General features: G+C 42.0%; 1 pseudogene across 1 annotated transcript in view; it reads right to left on the bottom strand.

Moving 5' to 3' along the window:
* LOC148875824 (RNA polymerase II C-terminal domain phosphatase-like 1) overlaps positions 1-12,743 on the bottom strand; it is a 41,311-nt pseudogene that overhangs the window by 7,085 nt on the left and 21,483 nt on the right. The window contains exon 12 of the transcript XR_016105259.1: positions 12,420-12,637. The product of XR_016105259.1 is annotated as an RNA polymerase II C-terminal domain phosphatase-like 1 (transcript). The remainder of the gene's footprint in view (positions 1-12,419; positions 12,638-12,743) is intronic.

The following is a 12,743-nucleotide window of genomic DNA, read 5'->3' as shown; positions in this document are numbered from 1 at the left end:
GTCCCTGGGTGTTACAAGGTGGCTTGGCCCAGGGACCACTTAGGGTAAGTGTTGGGCCCATAGAGCCCATTTGATGGGTTTCAGGGGGTGCACTGTCCATAACAGTGTATTCGGCCAGGCCTTGTAACAAAGGCTGGGCTAAACCCATGTGGCTGATGTGTAGATCAATGTTTGGGTCCCATGCCATAAAAGGAAGCCCAACTGGGCAACAGTTTGGAAGGATTAATGAATACATAACCCTAAATGGGCCTTAAAGGGACTTCTAATCCAGATATGATTTGGGTTAGCAACTCCTAATGGGATTAGGAGCTGATCCCTTTAAGTCTATAAAAGGAAGAGGGGGCGGCAGCCTTTAGACATCCAACACAATCACCAGCACCAATCTTGTCTTCAGAGCTGAGATCACAGAAGAGAGAATTCTGCACCCTGCAAATACTCTCTAGCCGCCTCCTTCCTGCAGCCGCCGCCTATAGCAGTTCGATCTCCATTGCTTGGGAGAAATCAAGATTGGATCTCGATTCCAATCTTTTGGAGAAAAGATTGGTAGGAGTTGTATTCACAAGCCGTCCAGGTGATTCTTTGAAAGGATCAAGTTCTTGGGAAGAACACTGTTGATTCTGCTCCACCCTGCACTACGCCATCTTCAGTGGGAGCAGATTTTGGATCCTACCTTGGGCGTGAACACCTCCATTGAGAGATATTGTTTCTCTGTATCAGGTATTATCTCTCTCTCCTCCTTTTGGTTCAGATCTGGTTCAGTTTATGGTTCAAGAGTGATCCTTGAAAATATGATTTTCTAAATAGGGAATTCGATTCCCAGTTGAAGAGAAAGAAAATTTTTTAAAATTCGCCCCCTTTATTCCGCAATCTTGGGCGTCCATATGATGGATTTCCTATCCCTTCAGTGGTATCAGAGCCATGGTTCAAATCTTGAACCATTCTGTTTCAGATCTGAACCTGGGCATATAGGGAGAAGGCGTTCTACCCAATTTGCGCAGATACGGGTTTTGGAAATTTGTTCCCAAAACAGATGGGCAAATAATCTGAAATTAATTTTAAATAAATCTGATTATTATTTAGAATAGTTCTTTATAATTTTCTTGATTTATGGGTTGTTCGTACAAGAGGAGATCGAAATCTTGGTTTGCGCAGGGAGAACTGCAAGATTTGCAGTTTATTGAATTTATTTATTACATTTGGTCTATAAATAATTTTTTTTTATTTTAAAACTCAATGTATAGGCATTCGATCTGATGTAATAATTAATAGAAATAGGATTTCTATTTATTTTTAATTTTGGATCGAAGATGGCGGCACAAATAAGGAGATTTCGCAGATGGGAGATTCGATATCTGCGATTTGCAGTTTGAGAAACTGCAATCTGTGATCTAACCTCTATTTTGCAGGATGGAGTGTGCGAACAGCCCTGATTGACTGATTTTTGTTTTTCTTTTTCCAGTTATTTAATTTCAAATTATTTTCTTGAATTAAGGATTTAATTAAAAATCAAACCCTAGACCCATTCGAACCAAGATTGGTTCAAACTGTTTGGACCAATTCAGGGTTTAATCAAGGCTGAAAGTCGGCCCTAATTTTTTCCACTAATGGGCCTGAGGATTGATATTATTTAAATGGTTAATTCGGCCCAACCTGTAAAGGCCCAGTTTTAAATAGTTAAAACTGCAAAAAGCCCACTTTAAAGGATAAAGCTATATGGGCCGAACTGGGTAGTCCTAATTCAGCCCATATACCTAGATAATATTAATGGTTAATATTATAGATTTTAACAGGCTTCCAATGGGCCTTACAAATAATTAATTGATTGGACCAATTTATCCATACATGAGATGTATGGATGTGTGATGTGCTGCGTACATGGGCCATAAGTACTTGGCCCATGCTCATTCGACAGTGGCTCTTGCGCACACCATGGCTGAATGCACATCATTGCCATGGTGTCCCTTTTGGTCATTGGATGACCTCCCTCAGTGGTGGGCCCCACACCTCATTAAGAGGTTACGTGCGGAACCCTAGCCGATTTAAGGCCCACCGAAATCTGGCTTTATGAAAGTCAGTGGGAGCCACTTTGGTTTGAACTAAATCAAACTAGGGCGTAATAATATGTTCCCTCCAGCTAATATGAGTGCAAGTGATAGGGAGATTCATATGATGAACTCTCTAAAGGCCTTCCATCATTAGCATAAGGATGGGTCCTTCAGTAATGAGGAAACGCACCAGAAAATGGGTTATCCATTTGCTGTTGGGCTTGTCTGAGTGTTTCATAAGATGATAGGGGCGTCATAGACCAATGTGGGAGAGGCTTCTCCAGAAAATGGGAACTCTCTCACGGTACCTTAGCGTTCACGAATATGATGGGTAAGCACTCACTGGACAGAAAGGTTTACCTGAAAACGGCTCTGAACCTTGTCTGACAGAGGCCAAAGGGAAAACTCATATGATGAGTGGATGTGATCCTTCACAGAAAGGTGGTGGGGTTATGCAGCTGAAACAGTTGGCTCCATGCACCCTATGTGATTTCCCACATTTCCAGAGACAACCTGTAGTCTCCGTCACTGAGAAAGGAGGGAAATCTCAGAGATGAATAAATGGAAATGGATCGTAGATTAAAATCCAAATCTATGAAATGAACATGAATCAAATTGGGTTGTGGACTGATGTTTGCTCTTTTATCAGAAAATGGCAAACGGATCTTTTGCAAAGCTTCTTGATGATAACAAGCTTAAGGGCCCAAACTACACCGACTGGTAAAGGAACCTTATGCTGGTCCTAGCTTCAGAAAAGCTAGACAAAGTGGCAAAGAATCCTGCCCCGGAGCGTCCGGGAGACAGGGCTTCTGAGGCCCGAAGGAGAGACTATCAGGAATGGGAGGAGAAAAACTCCCTAGCCCGGTGTTACATCATCGCCTCCTTGGACAACCCAATACAGAGGCAGTTCGATCAGATCGAACTTGCCAAGGACATATTGGACAGCCTGAGGACGATGTATGAAGAGCAGAATCGTTCTTCTCGGCAAAAGGTCTTGAAACAGTTCATGACCACTCAAATGTCCAAGGGCCAACAAGTTCACGACCATTGTCTTCGGATGATGGGTTACATCAACGAACTAGAGGCTCTTGGATCCGGGCTGGACCTCGCAACCCAGATAGATGCTATCCTTAATTCTTTGCCTCCTTCCTTTAATCCGTTCATCATGAACTATAACATGAACAAGCTGAATGTCAGCTTGCAAGAGCTCAGCAATATGTTGCAAAGAGCTGAAGAACTGATTAAAAAGGATGAACCTGTAGCTATGCTTGTTGAAGCTAGCAAAACGGGCAAGAGAAAGAGGAAGGCAAAGAAGCCTCAGAAGAAAGCCACTAAGAGCAAAAGGCAGAAGAAAGACAAAGCATCAGATGCCTGTCACTTCTGCAAAAAGACCGCCACTGGAAGAGGAATTGCCCTGCCTACCTGGAATCCAAGAAAGGTAATTTCGAAACTTGTGTTATAGAAACCAATTTATTGGTAGCTTTTGTGTCCTGGTATTTTGACTCCGGGGCTTCAACTCATGCGTGTAACTCACTGCAGGGGTTCAAGGTAAGCAGAAGGCTGAGTGAAGGAGAAGTCACTCTCTACTTGGGGACTATTGCAACTGTTGCAACTGCGGCAATAGGAACCGTGGAGTTAAATTTTAGAGAAGGAAAATTTGTACTCAAAGATTGTCTTTATGTACAAAACTTAAGAAGAAATTTGATTTCTGTTTCAAAACTGTGTGCAGATGGTTATTCTGTCTTCTTTAGTAATACGATTACTATTAAAAGAAATAACAGATTCATCGCATACGGGGAACTGGAGAACGGTCTCTATGTTCTACATCCTTCTCTAGAAACTAACATAACTGAAACTACGTCGGCTGAAATCCCCAAGAAGAGAGCCCATGATAGAGTTAATCCCACGTGTCTGTGGCATTACCGACTTGGCCACATCAGTGTTGACCGAATCACAAGGTTGGTAAAGGATGGTCCTTTGGATTTTCTAATTGTAGAAGATCTTCCCACCTGTAAGCCTTGCCTACAAGGCAAGATGACGAAACGGCCATTTGACGGTAAGCCTGAAAGAGGTACAGGCACACTTGACCTAGTACATACTGATGTATGTGGTCCCCTGAGGGTTAGGACACGGAATCAACAGGTGTATTTCATCACCTTCACAGATGATTTCTCACGATATGGTTACGTGTACCTAATGAGACACAAATCTGAATCCTTTGAAAAGTTCAAAGAGTTTAGACAAGAGGTCGAGAAACAGTTGGGGAGAGAAATTCAAGCCCTTCGATCTGATCGAGGTGGCGAATATCTCTCTGACGAGTTCAGGGACTACTTAAAGGACAATGGGATAGTATCACAATTAGCTCCTCCTGCTACACTACAACTTAACGGTGTTTCAGAGAGGAGGAAATAAGACCTTATTGGATATGGTCCGGTCACTTCTCATACACTCAGAGTTACCCACATCCTTTTGGGGTTACGCATTAGAGACTGCGATTTACGTGCTGAATCAGGTTCCAACCAAATCGGTTCCGAACACTCCATATGAACTTTGGACCGGAAAGAAACCAAGTGTCAGACACTTGAAGATTTGGGGTTGTCCAGCACACGTTAAAAGAACGAGTGCAGACAAGTTGGAATCCAAGACCAGTTGTTGCCTATTTGTAGGCTACCCGAAAGGCTCTGTAGGTTACCTTTTCTATGACCCAAGTGAGTAGAAAGTGTTCTGCAGTCGAAATGCCCAGTTCTTGGAGACCGATTACATCCTGGACACCCATCGTCAGGAAATCATTCTTGATGAGGAGAGCTCAGGAGCAGTGGGAGATGTCCCACAAGTTCCAGGTAGTGACCAACCTAGAAGATCCACTCGGGTATCCAGGCCACTAGTCCGTTATGGTTATGACTAGGATAGTTACCTGGTGGAAACCTTGACTAGTGAGGAGGATCCCGTGACTTACGCGGAAGCTATGTTGGACATAGATTCCCAGAAGTGGGTGGAGGCCATGAGAGCAGAGATGGACTCAATGGAGACCAATGGAGTTTGGACTCTAGTAGATCCGCCCTCCGGGGTAAAAGCAATCGGTTGCAAATGGATTTACAAGAGGAAGAAGGGCCCCGATGGTAGGGTTGAGACCTTCAAAGCTCGTTTGGTGGCGAAAGGGTACACTCAGAAAGAGGGCATCGATTATGAGGAAACCTTTTCGCCTGTGGCCATGCTTAAATCCATTAGGACCCTGCTAGCTGTAGCAGCATACCATGATTATGAGATTTGGTAGATGGATGTCAAAACCGCGTTTCTGAATGGAGATCTTAGTGAAAATATCTACATGCAGTCGTTCCCAAGAAAAGTGTCACTTCGCCATCTTCTTCCTTCTTCTTTAATCAAGAAAATAAATAAAACAAAAAAACAAAAATCCTATTTCTATTAATTAATTACATTCTTGATCAAATCCTATACATTCAGTCTAGAAAAATAAAAATAAAAATATTTATAGACCGAATAATAATAAAAGGAAGAAAAAAAGGGTGCGCAGACTATCTGCGCCAAATCTGCACTGCGATCTCCAGGTTCGAACAATCCATTAAATCAAAAATAAATAAAGAACAATTCTAAATAAATTTTTGGATTTAACAAAATTAATTTCAGATCAAACGCCCTTAACAAGAAACCATTTCTAGAAAAAAAAGAAAGCAATCTGCGCAGATCTTGGCAGAACATTTTTTGTTCATCTGCGCAGGGTCAAATCTGATTTTCTTTTGGTTCAAGTAGGATCCTTGAATAAAGTATTCTAAATTTAGGGAATATGATTCCCAGTTGGAAGAAGGTAGGAAATTTTTTTCGAAATTCGCCCCCTTTATTCCGCAATCTTGGGCGTCCATATGATGGATTTCCTATCCCTTCAGTTCAGGAGGTGTATGCCTTGGTACAATCAGAAGAAAGCAGAAGAAGTGTGATGAATGGTGTAGAAGGGGAGTCAGTTGCCCTAGTTGTCCGGGGAAACTCATATACAAATGTCGGAGGTGGTTTTAAAAAGGGTGACACTCAGAAAAAATCAGATGATAAGAGCAAGTTTTGGTACACTCGCTACTAGAAGACACGACACACGAAAGATACATGTTGGGATCTCCATGGAAAAACTAAATGGGCACAGGATTTGGGTAAGAAGTCAACACCTGATCAGGGCAAGAAACTAGGCCAGCAGAATAAAAAAAGGTAAAACTCAGCTAATATGGCATCGACAGAGACTAGTCCTTGGGTAACTCAGGAGAGACATCCCAGTTCTAACCCTAAAGAAGATATTATCAACTCCTTCCGTGAACATTTGGAATTGTATGGTAGGACTCTCCGCCAGATGGATTTTGGGCCTACTCCTACCTCATTTGCGTCTACATCAGGTAATTCCACAACCTTCCATGTGTCATCTCATACTACTGATTCTCCTTGGATTATTTACTCTGGAGCCTCAAATCACATGACCGGTAAGTCTAATTTGTTTCAGACCAATAACCTTCTCTCTGGGAGAGATAAGGTAAGACTGGCTGATGGTTCTTTTTCTACCATAGCTGGCCGAGGCACCATACCTCTCCCACTTAGCCTTACTCTCCCTAATGTACTGCACGTTCCGAAGTTACCTATTAATTTGCCATCTATTAGTAGTCTGACTCACTCCTTGAACTGCTCAGTTATTTTTTTTCCGTCTTCATGTGTGTTTCAGGATTTGACCTCGGGGAAGACGATTGGTAGAGGAAGCATGGTGGATGGCCTCTACGTGTTGGAGAATAATGTCGGTCTAGTGGCGACAGAGTTCACAAGTTCGTCAAGTGAGAGTCAAGCCTATTTATGGCATAGTTGTTTAGGTCATCTTTCTTTTGAGTCGTTAAAAGTTATGTTTCCAAAGTTTTTTGAGTCCTTGTCAGTGAGTTAGTTACAGTGTCAAACTTGTCAGTTGAATAAGCATTGTAGAAGTTCTTTTCCTTTACGAAATACAAGATCTGAATTTCCATTTCATATTGTTTATTCTGATGTTTGGGGCCCAGTTACCCTACCTACTGCGGCTGGCTATAAGTACTTCGTTACCTTGATTGATGATTATTCTAAATACACTTAGGTTTACCCTATGCGATCTCGAGATGAAGTGCCACAAATTGTGAAAGATTTCAACGCATGGTGTTCACTCAGTTCCAAACGGAAATCCATATCTTCCAGTCGGACAATGCGAAGAAATATTTCCATAGTGATCTCACGAAGTTTTTTTCTTCGTGTGGGTCACTTCAGTGAAGCTCTTGTGCCAAGACACCCCAACAAAATGGTGTGGCTGAACAGAAGAACCGTCGCCTTCTCGAAGTTGCTCGTGGCTTGTTGATTCATATGAATGTGCCAAAACAGTTCTGGATGGATGTAGTCTTGTGTGCGACATATATCATCAATCGCACGCCCTCTCAGCTACTAGAGTATAAGACCCCACATCAGCTCTTGTTCCCTACAGCCCCGCTGCCCACCATTCCAATGCGTGCTTTTTGGTGTCGTTGTTTTGTCCATAACTTGTCCCCTACTCGTGGTAAGCTTGATCATCGGGTTATTCCGTGTGTTTTTCTTGGTTACCCTTTATCTCAAAAGGGGTATCGTTGCTATGATCCCATTGCTCGCAAGTACTATGTTTCCATTGATGTTTCATTCTTTGAGAATCAACATTTTTTCTCGGTTTCTCCTCAAGGGGAGAGTAGGGTTGAGGAGAAACAGGCGACGACTCAAATTCAACTACCTCCTTTACTCGATCCTCCTCCATTCCGAATTTTTCATCGTCACCATAAGAGCCAGCAGAGTTCAAGAGCCGTGGAGCCTGACACTATGCAACCAACATCATCGGATTCACCCGAGGCAGATCCGTCTCATCAGCCAAGTACACTTGTTCCCATTAATATATCTGCTCCTTTAAATGTTGATTCACCTGTCACCAATGATCTTAATATTCCTATTGCTAAGAGGAAGGGTGTTAGGTCTTGTACCACTAATCATCATATCTCTAATTGTGTGTCCTATGAGCATGTTTCGTCGTCGTACCATGCCTTTCTCTCTTCTGTGGATAGTGTTCCCGTTCCTAAGACTGTGGCAGAAGCTTTGTCAAAACTTGAATGGGCAGATGCAATGCAGGAAGAAATTGATGCTTTACACAAAAATGGCACTTGGGAGTTGGTAGGCCTTCCTGAAGGGAAGGAAACAATGGGGTGCAAGTGGGTGTTCACAGTGAAACATAAGGCTGATGGAACTGTTGAAAGGTACAAGGCTAGACTAGTAGCAAGAGGCTTCACACAGGTATATGGAGTGGACTATGTAGAGACATTTGCTCTAGAAGCCAAGATGAACTATATCAGGATTCTTCTTTCCTTACCAGCAAATCTTGACTGGATCTTCACCAATTGGACATCAAAAATGCTTTCTTGAAGGGTGACTTGGAAGAGGAAGTGTACATGACCCGACCCCCAGGGTTCTGTGCCAAAGACAGTGAACAAAAGGTGTGCAGGTTAAAAAAATCTCTATATGGGTTGAAACAATCACCTCGGGATCGGTTCAGTAAGTTTCATTTAGCAATTCAACAGATGGGGTTCAAACAATGCCAGCCAGATCATACTCTATTTGTGAAAAGAGGTGAAGGTAAAATTGCAACCCTTATTGTGTATGTGGATGACATAGTGATCACAGGAGATTGGGAGGCTGAAATCCGGAGACTGAAACAATTCTTAACCACTAAATTTGAGGTGAAGGATCTAGGCCCCTTACGATACTTTCTTGGAATTGAAGTTGCCTGCTCTCACAATGGCATCTTTATTTCCCAACGGAAGTATGTACTAGATCTACTAGAAGATACAGGCAAGTTGGAGGTAAAACCATTTGATTCACCTATTGAACCTAATCACCATCTGGGAGACAGTCAGGGAGAGTTTTTGAAAGACGTAAAGATGTTCCAGAGACTCGTGGGGAGACTTTTGTATTTGTCTATGACCAGGCCTAATATTGCCTATGAAGTGGGTGTCCTTAGTCAATTCATGCACAACCCCTAGGACAACTCACTTTGAGACTGCAGAGAGGATCTTGAGATATCTCAAGAAGTTTCCTGGAGCTCGTTTGTTGTTCCAGAAACACAGTCACTTAAAAGTGGAAGTATATATACTGATGCAGATTGGGCAGGAGCAGTCAATGACCGAAAGTTTACCAGTGGGTATTGTGCCTTTATAGGAAGAAACCTTGTCACACGGAGAAGCAAAAAACAAAGTGTGGTGGCTAGATCCAGTGCTGAAGCAAAGTATAGAGCGATGGCTGATGGGGTTGCAGAAATCATGTGGATAAGAAATCTGTTAGGTGAACTGGGTTTCGCAGTAAACAATCCTATGTCACTCTACTGTGACAATAAAGTTGCCATCAATATTGCTACTAATCCAGTTCTGCATGATAGAACGAAGCACACTAAAGTCGACAAGCATTTTATTAGAGAGAAACTTGAAAGTGGAGAAGTGTGTACACCATATGTCAGCTCAGAAGAACAACTTGCAAATATCTTCACCAAAGTTCTCCATCATGTGTGGCACAAAGATTTGTGTGACAAGTTGGGCATGATTGACATCTATGCTCCAACTTGAGGGGGAGTGTTAAAATAATTTAGTGGTTGATGTTAGGGCCTGTTTGGATAATTAAAGTGTCTTTTTTTTCGTTTTTTCTTTCTGTTATGTCTGTTATTGTACTCAGGGGCACAAGGGTTTTTTCCCTTGTTATTTCTGCCGCCCTATATATATTAAAATAAAGGTTGGCGTCGCCAGCACTGTTACATTGCAAAACCCTTCTTTCTTCCCTCCTCTCTTCTCTTCTCTTCTTCTCTTCTTCTCTTCTCTTTTCTTCCTCTTAATTCTAGCAGGCTATACTGTCAAGAATGACTATTTGCGTTACACTTGGATTTATCTCATGAAATCCAGGGATGAAATACCAGCTATTGTGAAAAAATTTCATGAACTCATCCTCTCCCAGTTTAATACTCGTATCAAAATATTCCGTTCTAACAATGCTAAGGAGTATTTTAAGAGAACCCTCTCCACCTATCTTGAAGATTTTGGGGTTATTCATCAAAGTTCTTGTTCCTACACTCCACAATAAAACGGGGTGGCGGAAAGAAAGAACAGACATGTGGTTGAGGTTGCCAAATCCCTCTTATTTGCATCCCATGTTCCTATAAAATTTTGGGGAGATGTTGTTCTTACTGCTACTTTTCTAATCAACCGTATGCCCTCCCGGGTCCTTGGCTTTAAAACCCCTTTTAGTCTTCCCTTCCCAGATGAGGATATCTTTTCTCTTCCTCTCTGTGTTTTCCGGTGCGCTTGCTATGTGCACATTCATAGTCATCAAAGGCACAAGTTTGAACCTAAGGCTCATAAATATGTTTTTCAGGGATATGCTTCCACACAGAAGGGTTATTGCTGTTTTGATCCAGTTCGTGGCACCCGCTTTGTATCTCGGGATGTCACCCTTGCTGAGTTGACTCCCTTCTTTAGCATTCCTCCTGAGGGGCTACACTCAAATGTATGGCATTGACTATCTTGAGACATTTGCTCCTATACCTAAGATGACCTCAGTCAGGGTTTTACTATCTCTAGCAACTACTTTTGACTGGCCCCTACACCAGTTTGATGTTAAAAATGCCTTATTGAATGGAGACCTGCATGAAGAGGTCTATATGTCTCTACCTCCAGGAGCGTATGGGAAGGAAATGAAAGGTAAGGTGTGTAAACTACACAAATCTATTTATGGTCTCAAACAGTCTCCTCGGGCTTGGTTTGAGAGATTTCGGGCTGCTCTTGTTTCCTTTGGCTACACTCAAACTCAATCTAATCATACACTATTCTTGAAGAGAAATGATTCTCTAGTGACCTTCTTGATTGTTTATGTTGATGATATTGTGGTCACGGGTAATGACACTGAAGAGGCCAATAAACTAAAAGGATTTCTCAACTCTGAATTGAAATCAAGGATTTAGGAGATCTTCGCTATTTCTTGGGCATTGAAATTGCTCGATCCAAGGATGGTATCTTTATCTCTCAGCGTAAATATGTCATTGATCTTGCTGAAACTGGTAAACTTGGAGATAAACCTATCTCCACTCCCATTGATCCTAATCATAAGCTTTCTGCCACAGATGGTGAACCTTTGTCTGATAAGGGAGTGTTTCAGAGACTGCTTGGGAAGTTGTTATACATTTGCATGACTCGGCCAGATACTTCCTATGCAGTAAGTGTTATTAGTCAGTTTATGCATTCTCCCAGAAATACTCATCTAGCTGCTACAGAAAGGGTTCTGTGCTACTTGAAAGGTACTCCAGGAAAAGGTATTCTATTTGCTAAGCATGGTCACATGAAGCTTGAAGCCTTCACTGATGCAGATTGGACAGGATGTATTGATGACAGAAGGTCCACCTCTGGTTATTGTGCTCTAGTTGTTGGGAATATTGTGTCTTGGAGGAGTAAGAAACAATCAGTAGTTGCTAGATCCTCAGCTGAAGCAGAATACAAGGCAATGGCTCATGGTGTGTCAGAATTACTATGGCTACGATCCCTTCTAGAGGAATTGGGGGTAGACTACGAGAAACCAATGATGCTCTATTGTGACAACCAAGCTGCTATTAACATTGCACATAATCCTATTCAACATGACAGAACTAAGCACATTGAGGTTGATAGGCATTTCATAAGGGAAAGAGTCTCTTCAGGAGAAGTTTGTTTACCATTCATCACATCAGAAGAACAACTGGCTGATATCTTGACCAAGGGAGTTCCAAGAGGGAAAATGGCACACTATATAAGCAAGCTGGGCATGATTGACATCTATGCTCAGCTTGAGGGGGAGTGTAAAGAGGCTGGGCCGAATGGGCCCTAACATCCTCTCTTGTAATATCTTTATTTTATTGTTGATGGGCCACACTTAATGGACCTGTTATTTATTCTTGTTTTATTCTCTTATGTAACTGCCAAACTGGCCGCCCACTTAAGGGCATTCTTGTCATCATCTAATTTTTAGATCTTAATAAAATAGGGTTAGAGGAGAATGGAGATTAGTTCGACTCCTTCTTCTCTTACCTTCTCTTTTCGCCATCTTCTTCTCCTGTATAGCTGTTCAGACCTGTTCTTTACTTCTTCTAATCCCTAAATTTGTTCTCATAACTCATTAACTACTCAATCAGTCTGATATTCAAACATGGTAATAAACAACTTCAGGGAAAGCATTGCCAAACTTTGCTCCAATGCTAAATAATCGTGTAAGAGAATCCACTGTAAACTTCAAGAAATTAAATTGGGGAATGAGAAAACAACAAAGTGCAAATAGCTGGCAGCTTACTAGTTCCTTAAGTTCAGAAAGAGAATCCACTGATTTCTTGGATCCCTCCAGCCTTGTGTCCACAAACTTGGAGGGCTCTGATGTAGTTGAGAACAATAAAGAGTCCTCCTTGGGGAAATGTAGACACCCAAAAGAATTTGTGTCCTTCAAAACCCCATTCTCATTTGCACCTCCATGCACAGAGCCAGGTCCAGACTTCACATGTGATAGACACCTGTCTGCAAAACAATGTCAGGTGGTCAGAATAATCCCAGCAAACTTCATGTGAATACACTGCCTCCATAGTACAGGAGAAGAAAAGAAGAAATATAAGGCAAACATGTT

The sequence above is a fragment of the Nelumbo lutea genome, chromosome 1 (assembly GCF_056320005.1).
Source record: "Nelumbo lutea isolate HS-2025 chromosome 1, American lotus-T2T, whole genome shotgun sequence".
NCBI classification, from domain to species: domain Eukaryota; kingdom Viridiplantae; phylum Streptophyta; class Magnoliopsida; order Proteales; family Nelumbonaceae; genus Nelumbo; species Nelumbo lutea.
Note: the sequence above shows the minus strand (reverse complement) of the source record. Positions and strands in the feature narration are given on the sequence as shown.